Source organism: Rutidosis leptorrhynchoides, chromosome 2, assembly GCF_046630445.1.
Source record: "Rutidosis leptorrhynchoides isolate AG116_Rl617_1_P2 chromosome 2, CSIRO_AGI_Rlap_v1, whole genome shotgun sequence".
NCBI lineage: Eukaryota > Viridiplantae > Streptophyta > Magnoliopsida > Asterales > Asteraceae > Rutidosis > Rutidosis leptorrhynchoides.
In genome coordinates this window covers 102,042,505-102,057,212 of record NC_092334.1, presented here as the reverse complement: position 1 = coordinate 102,057,212, position 14,708 = coordinate 102,042,505, and positions in this window count along the sequence as shown.

Below are 14,708 nucleotides of genomic sequence, written 5' to 3'. Positions count from 1 at the left end.
GGAGGCTGTGTTATCAATGATTTTGTAAGCTTCGGTGCGGTTTTTTTTCATAATGGAACCACCAGCTATTATGTCGATGTCTTTTCGTGTAGCAATGTCAACACCTTGGTAGAATATTTGTACTATTTGATAAGTGTCTAAACCATGTTGCGGACATCCTCTCAACAACTTTCCAAATCTTGTCCACGCCTCATATAATGTTTCATTTGGCTTTTGCTCGAACGTAACAATTTCTCCTTGAAGTCTCACGGCTTTAGATGCCGGAAAGAATTGTTTAAGAAATTTCTCAACTAAAACATCCCATGTGTCAATCGCCCCTTCAGGTAACGATTCTAACCAATCTTTGGCTTCTCCCTTTAAAGTCCAGGGAAACAACATGAGATAGATCTGTTCATCCTCAACTTCTCTAATTTTGAATAGAGTACAAATCATATTAAAGGTTTGAAGATGTTCATTTGGATCTTCTTTTGGCGTACCACTATATTGGCATTGATTAGTTACCATGTGTAGGATTTGTCCTTTGATTTCATAATCTGGCGCATTAATGTCTGGCTTAATAATGGCGTGACCTTGGCCAGTGCGTGTAGCTCTTATTCAGTCTTCCATACTTAGAGGTTCCGTTACTTTCATAATTGAATTTGTTGAATCTAAATCACTAGAGGATTCTGATTTAATGGTTTCTTCCTCGACAATCTCTGGATGAGTGATTTGTGGTTCAGGAGGAATGATTAGTGGTTCAGGATCTCTGAATTGTCCTTGAATATTCTCCGGATTCTCAATTGTGAGGCCGAGTTCAAAAAATGGATTATCGGAAATTTGAATCAGAGTACTTGGTCGACTAGATGACGATTCTAAAGAAAAATCAACGGCGACAATATTGGCTAGATGTCTTGATCGAGTTACAGGTGGTGAACATATGAAAGGTGGTGAACGTTTTGCTCGGTGCATTCACTGAATATCCTATTAGTTATAAAAATAAAAATTATATAAGTTATCAAATTAATAGACTTTTCTGATTTTGCCCACGTTTCGAATAGCCAATAGATGCAGCAGGTAGCCAGGACCCTTTAAATCGGAAGCCCACAACTCGCCACTAACAAATCCAACTATTACTACGAACCAGAAAATTTGGATGTCTATCAATTCAATCGCTTAAAATAATTTTTCGTCGAAATTTTGAAATAAAAATCTATGTCCTAAAAACTAGAGCGTCGAGATATAAGAAAGAAAAAGAGCGCGTCGAAAAATGTCGAAAAATAAAAGGTCGAAAAATAAGAAAATTGTAGCGCGGCGAAAATTAAAAAGGGATTCTAAACGAAAAACGGGAATTACTTAAAAGGATACTAAAATTTTAACACGGCGTTGCAAAATTTTAAGGCACCTAAATCTTAGTCTAAAGAAAAAGCACTTAAGGGATTTTACGGCAAAATGACAAATCCTAAAAATCTAAAAATATAAAAATAACTATGGCAAAACTAAACTTAATACTAAAAGTTGTGACTATAGTCTAAAAATCTTAAGGTAATAAAACTTAATTTTTTTTACACGAAATTAATAATTTTTTTTATTTTTTTAAATTATTTTTTTTTACGTTTTAATTTTTTTTAAATATTTTTTTAAATATTTTTTTTAAAATTTTTTTATTTTATTTTTATTTTTAAAAAAACGAGAATTTTTTTTATTATTATTATTTTTAATTTTTTTGATTTTTCAATTTTATTTTATTTTTTTTAATTTTTTTAACTTAAAAAAAAGTAGAAAAGCAAAAACTATTTAATTATTTTTTTCTTCTTTAATTCATTTACTATTCATTGAATAGTAAATGAAACGAAATTAATTAATTTACTATTCACATGAAATCGACATAATAGAAATTATTAATTATAAGTTACATAATATACCCCTGAAGTATTTAATAAATACGACTTTTTAAAACTTTACGATTCAAATTTGATTCAAAATTATTATTATATTATTATATTTTATTTTAATATTATAAAATTATTATATTTATTAAATTATTATATTTAAATTAATATATCTTTAATCAGTCAAAAACTAAAAAAAACTTAAATACCCCGTGAAGACACAAAAAGTGTCCCCGGCAGCGGCGCCAAAACTTGATGTGTTCTAGAGGGTGTGTATGAAACGGCTATCAGTTTTATATTTATTTACTATAGGAAATCACCTAAATTAAACTTAAACACAAAAGGCAAGTATACCTATCGTGTAATAATATAGCTAAGGTAAAGTCCGGGAGGTCGATCCGTAGACACTATTATTGGGTGTCTTACTAGGTCAAATTAGTTAATTAAGTAGTTAAACTAGATTTAGTAATATATAGTAATTATAGGTAACTTTAGGGGGATTTACCGTTTAATGACCGGTTTGTTGATTTTGAGACTTATATCACAGTTAAAACCTAATGCAAAATATTAAATATAAATATAACTTATTTTAAAGAGTAAAGTAAATGACAACAAATAAAAGTGCAATAATTAAAAATATAAATAAAGCGTAAAAATAAAAGTGCGATAATTTAAAGTACGATAAATAAAATGACGATAAATGAAAGTACGATGAGATATAAAATAAAGGAATTATGCTTATTTAAACTTCCGTAATCATGATGTTTGAAGTTTTGATTTTAATTTATTACCATGGGTTAATTGTCCTTTGTCCTGGATTATTCGATACGTCTATCTGGTTTTTGTCCATAACAGTCCATCGGCCATAATTATAAAGTGCGAGTATCCTCGTCAAATTACCCTTATACCCGAAGTCAAATATTCCAACTAATTGAGGACTTAAACTGTAACAAGGTTTTAATACTTTGTTAACAATTACACCAATTTTCCTTGTATGTAATCCACCCCTGTTTTAATGAGTCCATTGACTATTAATCCATCCCTGTGTCCGGTCAAATGAACAATTATTAGTATTTATAAATATCCCGCCCATCGTATCCGATCGAGTGTATGTGGTTATTTATAGATACGTCAAATTGTAAATCTTTATATTAAATTAACGAACTATCATTCAGTTAAACAAATATAAAGCCCATTAATAGCCCATAGTCTAATTTCCACAAGTGTCGGTCTTTTGTTCAAACCCCAATTATGGTCCAAAGCCCAATACCCAATCTTAATATTTAGCCCAACATCACGATTACTTCGGCTTAAATAAGCATAATAATAAATTAGTTACGAGACATTAATTTAAAAAGGAAGAACATAACTTACAATGATTGTTTATAGCATAGCGTTACACGGACAAAGTTTCGATTTAAAACCCGTAAAACATTCTTACAATAACCCAATTATTATTAAACTTAAATTAAAATTAAGATTATAATATATATATATATATATATATATATATATATATATATATATATATATATATATATATATATATATATATATAGTATATGATATGAGAAAGGAAAAGAAAAAGGTGTAGTTTCTTCATTACTCCGTGCCTTGCTTTTATAGGCAAATGATTGATAATGTTGTAGGTGGAATGTTAGCTGGCTACCATTCAAAGTTGAATCAATAATATCTCGTTGCGAATTATTGATTTGAAATTTTCACTTATGACCCTTTAACTATGCTCAATTAACAACTTTTTATTATTTATTATTATTCTTATTATGAATTATTTAAATATTATATTATATTCTTGTGAATAGTTGACTTGTACTTTCAGCTTCGTTACGTCGCGCGTTGAAAGTTGGTTCACGTCTCGGTTTCGGATTTTTGAACGCCTTTTCGTAGAATTTAATATCTTGTACTTTGCGTTTTGGGGCTTGTACTTTTGTAATTTTGAGACGTTTCTCATCAATAAATTGAACCACTTGAATTGTACTTTGTACTTTTTAGCTTTTTGGTCATTTGCGTCTTCAAATCGTCGAATCTGTCTTTTGTCTTCACCTTTTATTATTAAAACGATAGTTACTTGAAATTAGAACAATTGCAACTAAAAGCTTGTCTTTCTTGAAGGATAATGCTATGAAATATATGTTCGTTTTTAGCATTATCAGTACTGATCAAGGAAATACTAGCCCTAAGCCCAGTAATGCTCATACTGAAGCAGGTGTCAAGGCTGCTAGTGAATCTCAACCCAGTATGCCTGCCACGTCTGTGCATGATATTGGTTCTGGCAGTAAGCCTAGTGATGTCTTTGAACTGGCTTTGGCTGAATCTTTTGTTGCCTCTCAAACCATTGAAAGAAAGCTAAAAAGAAAAATAGAGAGGCATCAGAAGAGACAACAAGACTTAAATGATGCTTTCAATGCTAGATTTGAGGCCTATACTGCAAGAAAAAGACACAGAATTATGCATATAAGAGGTCTCTCTCCTAAGCAACTTGAAATTCACAATGAACTGCTCATCATTGATCAATACAAGAAAGATGCTAGAAAAAGAAATGCTAAGTTAATGGTGAGATATGATAGAAAGAAGGCAAAGTTGTATGTTGAGTGAGTAGAAAGAATCAAGAAGATGACTCCTGAAGAAATGCAAAAGTACTTGGATTCTAGCAGGTCAAGGGAAGAAAGAGCTGATATGTTTATGAAATGGCTGGATGGTATGATGAAAACCAGCCAATCTTCTTAACCTGCATCTTCTGCTCAGCCAGCTGCACCACAACAGCCAGTAGAGATCATCAACCTTGATGATGATAAAGAGAAGCCAGTAGAGACAGATCTGTCTGCTGCTGAGGGGGAGTATCTTGCAATTACTCCACTACTACCTCCACAAGAACCAGTATCAACACAAGAACCACCAGCTGAACCCAAGCCTATTAATAAAAAACGGGTAAAATCTGCCCCTAGGGACAACCAGCCCCTAAAGAAAGAGCCCTTATTCGAGGCAGCTGGTGAAGGTACTGTGGCAGTTGTACCAGCTGATACTGATCAGTCAGCTGGTACTGAAGACACAACAAGGAGTGCTGTGATATAAGACCCAGCCAGAAGTGTGCTGCTCGGTGAAAGAAGAATTGAAGACCCAGCAAATGAGGATGAACTGGGATTTAATGCTGATAACGATTCTGCTGATGCTGCTAATTATACTATCTGGGGTAGTGGCAACTCAACTTTTATTCAATCACCATTACCAGCAGATTCACTTACTTACTTTGATAGGACACTGGGTGATCTTCATTTCTATGAACCAGTTGGTCCTTCAGGCACAACAGAATCACCTTTTGTATATCCTCCATCTTCCCCTAAGCCTAATGATAAACATACTACTTGGGAAGATGATGTAGCTGCACAAGGAAAGCCTGACATAAGAAAGATGAATCCAGATGAAAGAGAGGCTTATAGACTTGAGATCACTGTCCCTGAGCTGCTAAACTTAAGAGCAGCAGGAAGACCTGAAAGAATACGCCAAATCAGACTATTGTATCATCCACTTGACCAGCAATTCTACATTGATGCTATGGATTTCAACATCGATATTGGTATGTACTTATATAACAGTGGCCAAAGACTCCACAGTGATGAGGTAAAAGCCCTCTTCTATGAGGCTGTGCAGCTGGGTATGGACTTAAGGCAATATTATGATGCCATGACTACTGATGAAGGCAGACAATTGATTGCAACAACAAAATCCCTGAACATCATAATAAATGAATACATCACAAGTATTCAACTTGAACAGCAAAGAAGGGATGATGCTGAGTATGCTGAAAGGCTGAGGCTTAAGGAAGAAGAAGCTAAACTGGCTGCTGACAGAAAATAAGAGGCTACATCTCTCAAGTTAGCAAAAGCCATAGTCAAAGCTCAGGACAAGCTTTGGATAAACTGGAATCTGCTGAGAACGTACCTACTGAAGCTCCTATAGAAACTGAAAGAACAAAAGAGCTATCTGATCATTTCTTTAGGAGTAAATATGTTGATGTGATGATCAGAAGATCTAATCCTGGTAAGATCATCAAGGTTCATAAAGGTACAAGAAGGTCCTTCAGTGTCAGCAGGGACAATGATGTCTATGAGAGGGTAGATTACACTAATCTAAGAACCTTTAGATTCAGTGAATGGATGGAGATACTGCAGTACTTCATTGGTAAAGGTAAAAGTGCTCTCAGAGATACACTAAAACCTGAACTACAAGAACTTTTTGATAAAGCAGTCAAGTATGGGAATCCACCAGTAGTGAAAGTAGAAGAAGTTTTGGCTCAAAAGCCTAAAAGAAAGAAATCTATTGGTGCTGACTCACACAGAAGAGATCTCATCATTCTATCTCCTTAAATACCAGTATTTGATCCTGAAGACTTGCCTGTACTTTTCCTTGAAGCCTGGGCAGCCTTGAAAGTCAAAGAAGAAGAGCTATTTGATGAAGAAAAAGAGAAGGATAAAGATAAAGATATATAGCCTTCTTATGTTAAAACTATATCTTTTGTTATTTCATGTTTCATTATACTGTCTTGTAATATCTATCGTAATGAACGTGAAATGAGTTTATCTTAAAAATCATATCAATTTATACGATATAGATAACTCAGCAAAAGATCTAAAAAAAAAACCAAAAAGGGACAAATTTTACTGCCTATTTTCATTAGGTCCTTTATGTTGGCTTTAGTGTTCTACTCTTTTTGTCATAGGGGTTATTATCATCAAATAGGGGGAGATTGTTGAGTCCCCAGTATAATTAAGGATTTAATTATGACAAAACAGCAGATATGTACACTAGAATGTTATGTGCAGCCAGCACATGTTTATTTATGTATAGACAGCAAATTTTGCTGTGTCTAGTGTTTAGTTTGCAGCCTGTTCTACCAGCACAAGATAGACAGTATTCTTCAATTAGCACAGAATGCGTACCCAGCAATTCAAGAATATCAAGTGACTCATCATAGAAGAACCAACATGGCTGGAAAGCAGCTTACTACACGAGACAGCTATGCACCATTACAAGCATAATGGTTTCCTTAGCGGTCTACATCAATTGTACTATTCAACAGAAGTCGAAGACAAAGTTGAACAGAAAAGGACACGTGTCGGCGGCTGATAAGTGACCTTACAAGACCACGTGGGAATACAGAAGTTTAACACATGTGAAGACATGTGTTATTCTTTTTCAAGGCCTAGGGAACACAACATTCTATTTGTTTAATCAAATAGTGGTGCCAAACCGAATTGAGGTGTTCCTGCAAATAGCTACCAAAGAGGAAAGAAGAGAGCACGCTCTCTGATGCAGTTGTCCCCACAAGTACAGATATCCTATGTACCAGTGGACAATAGAACAATTACATGGATAATAGGACTATTATAAATAGAAGTATTCACTGTTGTAACAACTAGTGGTGTGGGTTTATTTATTTAGAGTCCAAACTTGTAATAGCTTTAAGATATCCTCAATAGCTATAACTTAGGTATAATCTGTATCAACCAACTATCATTCCGCCAAGGATAGTTGTAATTCTTTGTGATTCAATCAATAAAGAATAACCGTTGAAAATTACCCTAGACTCTATTTAAATTACTTGCTTGAATACTAAATTGCTTTAACTATTAAGTTAATTAAAAAGAATTGTATTCACCCCCTACAATACTTCTGCTGTTAATCAAGGGACCAACAGTCTTGAATTTAAGAATCGATAGATATGAAGACACAATCAAACATCAAACACTAATAAACTTTTTTAATTAGAAGTCAATTGTTGCATACCTGATTTTAGATCCTGTAGATATGAAGTCTTGAATTGTCATGAAGAAGTTGAAAAGAACACTAGAGGAAATAAAAACGCGTATGTAATGGAAGGAGTGGTAATTGTGAATTTTGAAACCGTATTTAGCTTGAAACAGTATGGAATAGGGCGTATTATATTTGGGAATAACTATCAATGGGCACCACTGTAATTAGTTTAGGTAACTGCAGATTGAATAGCTAAATGACGCCATTAAGAATTTAATAGGCTAGGATTAAAAATTAAGAAAGTCATCTAATGTGTAGCATTTAGCCACGTAGATTTTTTTCCAGATATTATTATACCATAATTTTTTTCTTATTATAGATAAGAGAGATTGAACATCATCTCTTGGACCACCCTCCAACTATTAAGCCCATGTTAATATTAACACATTGACACATCAATGATACCTCATCATTTCTTTCTCATTAAAACATTTCACTCACAACCATTAGATACCTCATCACAAATTTAGGATCCACTAAATTAATTTATTAATACAAAGTATAGTTTTAATTGTCATATGTACAACAAAATATTTGCATAAGTCTCCTCCAACCATCTACTGTTCAACGACAAACACCATCAAGAGTGTAAATTGGCGCACCCAAGACATGGTGGTGCCAACGAGATACTAACCTTCTTCATCAATCATCTTTTTAGTTTCAAAACCTCATCTTTTCGACCAAATACAATCAACACTTCCTTGAACCATATATCGTCATGTTAATCTCATATGAACTCAAAACTCTTCAAAAGGCGTTAGTAATAACAAAACCAAGATCCGATAACGCATAAGTATATATGTATGATTTGGGTGTTATCAAATTCCCCCACACTTGAACAGTGTTTGTCCTCAAGTAAGCATATCTTCAAATAATATAAACCAGTGCAAGAATAAACATACTCGAAGCGTGTCTTCAACAATAATAGAATCAAGATGCACCAATATTATCATCATGAGCAAATAAAACCAATACGTGTGATAACAAGCATTTTACTTCAAGTTTTTCAAGTGCATAAATCATTAATGAGCCCGAAAAATCTCCAAATGAACACATGTCAATAGAACCTGGTACATATTACATACTATACTCTAGTTGTAAACTACAATATTTTATGAAAGAAAACTATACATATTTTTTCTAAGAAAACTACACGCAGCCATATTCTTTTTTTAATTTTTTTTGAATAGTATGTTTAGTTTATCAATTACGCTCTAACGGAACAATTAACAAATATTAACCCTAGAAATCTCATAATCAAAATAAATAAAAAAGAAACATCGTTTTACAAACGAAGAAATACATCAATCTGTTTACCCAACAATTTCGAAACATATAAAGAATTTTTTATAATAAACCCTAATGTAAGGTATATAAAAATCTATCATTGAATACATATCTGATTTAAGATTATATCGCGATGAAGACTTGAATTGATCGAATGTGATATAAACCGTAATAAATTGCGATTAAGCTAACAAATTGTGAGTCTTGATTGATACCTAGAAGTTGAATAGAAATTCAGAGAGCGAAAAATGCGTACGTGAAACACCTGTTAGTGTAAGTTAAAATATGTAGCACAAAACCATAATAACGAGTTAATGACTTACCGCTATGAAGTGGTGGATAAGCGCAATTGTAATTTCACTCAAGGATGATAGATTTGATAGATCGATGGATAGCCCTTGAGAAGATGAAAGCAAGTGACGATGAACAATCTAGAAGAGAGGATGGAGTTTCGGGAAAATATAACACACAGTAAAATAAAGTGGATAACGTATTTGATTAGCTAAGTATAAGTGAAACGGCATAGGGTTAGAATAAAACGTCAAAATTTCGAGAGAGATTTAATATATAAGTAGCAATAATAATAATAATTATTAATAATTAATAATTAATAATAATAATAATAAATAATAATAACAAGTATTTTAATAAAATAATAGAAGTGAAGTCAATGTGATTGTGAAGACAGATCTCATAGATGTTAGTGTAGTGTGATACTCTGTAGGTTAGTGATAAAAAGGAACTGTTAATGTGAGAGTAATGTAACACAATGTGATTATTAAGACATATGTCATGTATAAAAATAATCTAATATTAAATTAACAAAAATCAAATGATCAAAGACAACTCAAACACACAAGTACACGATGCTAAGTGTCACAACCCAATAAGTTTGTGGCCCAACCCACTAAGATTATGACCCAATTAAGGGTTTTAACCCAAGAACTTCATGGAAGGCCCAAGAACATCATGGAAGCTCCCTAGAACTTTCCCATGAGTTCTTCCATGGAATGGTATGGAATGTTCATGGAAATATCTATCTCCATGTATATACTTGAAGTTTCTAGTACTTAGATCCTAACCATTGATTTAGATTAATCTTAGCCATCCATTTTGTGTTAGAAGTAGTATAAATAGGGGTGGTCTCATTTGGCACACCACACCTCAAATCTCAAACATTCTCTCTTGTAAAGCATTCTCAAGCAATATAAGTATTTTCTTCAATTCCACTTGTTCTATAATATTTTCTCTTTTGGTTACTTGAATCGTTATAAGGTCCGAGTAAGGCTGACTTAGTAGAGACTAAGTGCCGCACGTGAGCTTATCGAGATAAGTCCGTGACATTTGGTATCAGAGCAAGGTCGATTCAAGGAGATGGCAACCGAGACCGAGAAGAATGTGAGCGCAACAAGTGGTGTGATGGGTGATGAGACTCGTGGTCGGGTAGAGACTCGACAAGGAGCCAAGAAGAACCGAGGTATGTCCAAAGACTTTGTCGCAAACTTGGACAAGAGGATCATGGATGTAGAGACATCCATGGACGACGTGAAAGCAAAGGTCGAAGACGTCCACCAACGTTTGGATGGTTTGGACGGGGACTTTGACGAATTGAAAGATGATTGCAAGAGTGCAATCAACGTGCTAGACGTTGACATGCGACGTGAGATCCATGACTTAAGGGGTATGCTCATGGGTGAGATTACGAAGTTGCGAGGCGAAGTGGAGGGGGAGGTCTCCACTATTCACCAACGCCTCGTGGATTTACAAACCAACATGAACTCTTGTTTGAGATTCATGGCCAGTGGGGGTAGCAACACTGGATGCAATGATCCGAAGGTGGACGTTCCCAAGCCGTCACCGTTCGTGGGGAAGCGGGAAGCCCGAGCGGTTGATGATTTTATATGGGAGATGGAACAATACTTGGAGGGAGTCAACATAGTGGATGATGCAATGAAGATCAAGACGGCAACCCGTTACCTGAAGGATACCGCAGCGTTATGGTGGCGTCGTCGATATGGAGATATCGAGAAAGGTACGGTTACTATTGATACTTGGGATGATTTCCTTACTGAACTTAAGAATCAATTCTACCCCAAGAATGCTCAAAAGAATGCGATGAGTCGTCTACGTAAATTACATCATTCCGGGACGATTCGGGAGTATATTAAAGAATTCACGAACCTTAGCCTGGAGGTCCCAGATATTCCCGATGATATTCTTCTCTTCTATTTTCTCGATGGTTTGCAACCTTGGGCTAAAACGGAGTTGGAGAGACGAGGAGTCCAAGACCTTGCCACCGCAATTGCTCAAGCGGAGGCACTAGTCGACCATGCTAATAGGAAAGATTCGTTCAAGTCAAAAGATAAGAAGGTGAGCCATGAGAAAGGTGGGGGAGATAAGCCCGCCCAATCAAGGAATGATAATACACGTAAGCCACCAACCGGGAATAACAAGAGCATAAAAACTTCTTACAAGAATGATGGATGTTTCATATGTGATGGACCTCATAGAGCCCGAGATTGTCCGAAGAAAGCTAGCCTTCATGCTATGGAAGCTCAAAAGGCAGGTTGTCAGGATGAGGAGCGGTGCATAGGATCAATGCATATCCTCAACGCAATCAAGGCCAAGACGGAGATACCCAAGGTAGTGGCTAAAGGACTCCAATTCGTAGATATTAACATTTGTGGAGATCGGGTACGAGCTTTGGTGGATACGGGAGCAACTCATAACTTTATCTCCACCGATGAAGCCAAAAGGCTAGGACTTAAGGAAACAAAAGAGAGTGGCATGATGAAGACGGTGAACACGAGTGCCAGACCGATTAGTGGGGTGGCTAAAGACGTATATGTGAAGATTGGAGAATGGGAAGGAATGATTGATCTCTCAGTCGTGCCTATGGACGACTTCAAGTTAGTACTTGGGATGGAGTTCCTAGATAAGGTACGCGGTTTCCCTATGCCGTTTGCTAATTCACTGTGTATCTTGGATGGTGAGAAGACTTGTATGGTGTCAACCGAACGTGGAAGCAAGAGTGCATCCAAGTCACTTTCGGCCATGCAATTCAAGAAGGGGTACAACAAGAATGAGACATGCTATTTAGCGGTAGCAAAGCAAGAGACGGTCGAAGATAAGGGAGAACTAGAGGTACCCAAGGAAATTGAGAAGGTCCTTGATGAGTTCAAGGATGTCATGCCCAAGGAGTTACCAAAGAAGTTACCACCTAGAAGGGAGGTTGACCATGCGATCGAGTTGGAGCCGGGATCAAAACCACCTTCCAAAGCCCCATACCGAATGCCACCACCCGAGTTGGAGGAGTTGCGAAGACAACTCAAGGAGTTGCTGGATGCGGGATACATCCGGCCGTCAAAATCCCCGTATGGTGCTCCGGTGCTATTTCAAAGAAAGAAGGATGGGTCCTTGAGGATGTGTATAGATTACCGGGCACTCAACAAGGTAACTATCAAGAACAAATACCCAATCTCACTTATTGCTGATTTGTTCGATCAACTTGGGAAGGCGAGATACTTCTCCAAGTTAGACTTGAGATCGGGATATTATCAAGACCGAATTGCCGAAGGAGATGAGGCTAAGACCACATGCGTGACGAGGTATGGCGCTTATGAATTCCTAGTCATGCCCTTTGGCTTAACCAATGCCCCTGCCACATTTTGTACTTTGATGAACAAATTATTTCACCACTTCCTCGACAAGTTCGTCGTGGTGTACTTGGATGACATAGTCGTGTATAGCGATACCATGGAAGATCATGTGAGGCACTTGAAGCAAGTATTTCAAGTACTAAGGGACAACGAGTTGTATGTGAAGCTAGAGAAATGTTCATTCGGATTAGAGGAGGTGGATTTTCTTGGACATCGAATTAAAAATGGGAAGTTACTCATGGACGGGGCTAAGGTCAAGGCAATTCAAGAGTGGGAGGCACCAATGAAGGTGACTGATTTACGATCTTTTCTTGGTTTAGTAAACTACTATCGTCGTTTTATCAAGGGATACTCGGCGAAAGCGGCTCCATTGACAGAATTGTTAAAGAAGAACAAAGCTTGGTTGTGGGATGAGAAATGTCAAGCAGCATTCGAAGAGTTGAAAGGAGCGGTCATGGAAGAACCGGTGTTGAGACTTCCGGATGTGACCATTCCGTTTGAGTTACACACAGACGCATCGGACTTTGCTATTGGAGGAGTTCTAATGCAAGAGGGTCACCCGATCGCATTCGAAAGCCGGAAACTTAACGAGGCGGAAAGGAAGTACACTGTGCAGGAGAAGGAGATGACGGCGGTGGTTCATTGTTTGAGGACATGGAGGCATTATCTTTTGGGATCAAGGTTCGTGATCAAGACGGATAATGTGGCAACGAGTTATTTTCAAACCCAAAAGAAGTTGAGTCCCAAACAAGCTCGTTGGCAAGACTTCTTAGCCGAATTTGACTATGTGTTGGAGTATAAGCCTGGGAAAGCCAATGTGGTAGCTGATGCCCTAAGTCGTAAGGCGGAGTTTGCAGCGATCACAAAACCACAATTCTTCCTTCAAGATCGTATAAAGGAGGGATTAGAGCATGATTCTATAGCCAAAAACCTTGTTGGATTGGCTCGAGATGGGAAAACGCGAAGGTTTTGGCTCAAGGGTGATCTATTATTCACCAAAGGAGACCGGTTATATGTGCCTAGGTGGGGTGATCTTAGACGGACAATCTTGAAGGAGTGTCATGATTCAAAGTGGGCTGGTCATCCAGGTATCAAGAGGACACTGGCATTAGTAGAAGGCACTTATTATTGGCCAAGGATGGAAGACGACGTAGAGACGTACGTGCGGACATGCCTAATATGCCAACAAGACAAGATAGAGCAACGCCAACCAGGAGGACTATTACAGCCGCTACCTACACCGAAAGGACCATGGGAGAGTGTTTCCATGGACTTCATTACTTGCTTACCCAAGTCGGAAGGGTGTGGGAGTATTATAGTCGTGGTAGACCGGTTTTCTAAGTATGGTACCTTCATAGCCGCATCATCCGAAGTTACCGCGGATGAAACCGCAAAACTATTTTTCAAGAATGTGGTGAAGTATTGGGGGATACCACATGTGATAGTAAGTGATCGAGATCCGAGGTTCACAGGGCGTTTTTGGACAGAGTTGTTCAAGATCATGGGGACGGACTTGAATTTCTCCACGAGTTTTCATCCCCAAACGGACGGACAAACAGAAAGGGTGAATGCACTATTGGAGCTCTATCTTCGACACTATGTAAGTGCAAATCAACATGATTGGGCTAAGCTCCTTGATATTGCTCAGTTCTCTTATAACATGCAAAGGAGTGAGTCCACGGGGAAGAGTCCTTTTGAGTTGGTGACAGGACGCCAACCTTTGACCCCAAATGCTTTGGCCGCTTCATATGATGGAAGCAGCCCAGCCGCTTATAGAACGATGAAGGAGTGGCACGAACAAGCCGACTTGGCCCGAGCATCACTAGATAAGGCGGCCAAGAAAATGAAGAAATGGGCGGATGAGAAAAGGCGACATGTTGAGTTCAAAGTTGGGGACCAAGTGATGGTGAAGCTTTTACCTCAACAATTCAAAACATTTAGGAAGGTGCACAAAGGATTGATCCGGAGATATGAAGGCCCATTCCCAGTAATTGGACGTGTTGGGAACGTATCTTATCGAGTCCAACTACCGCCCAAGTTAAAGATTCATCCAGTCTTCCAC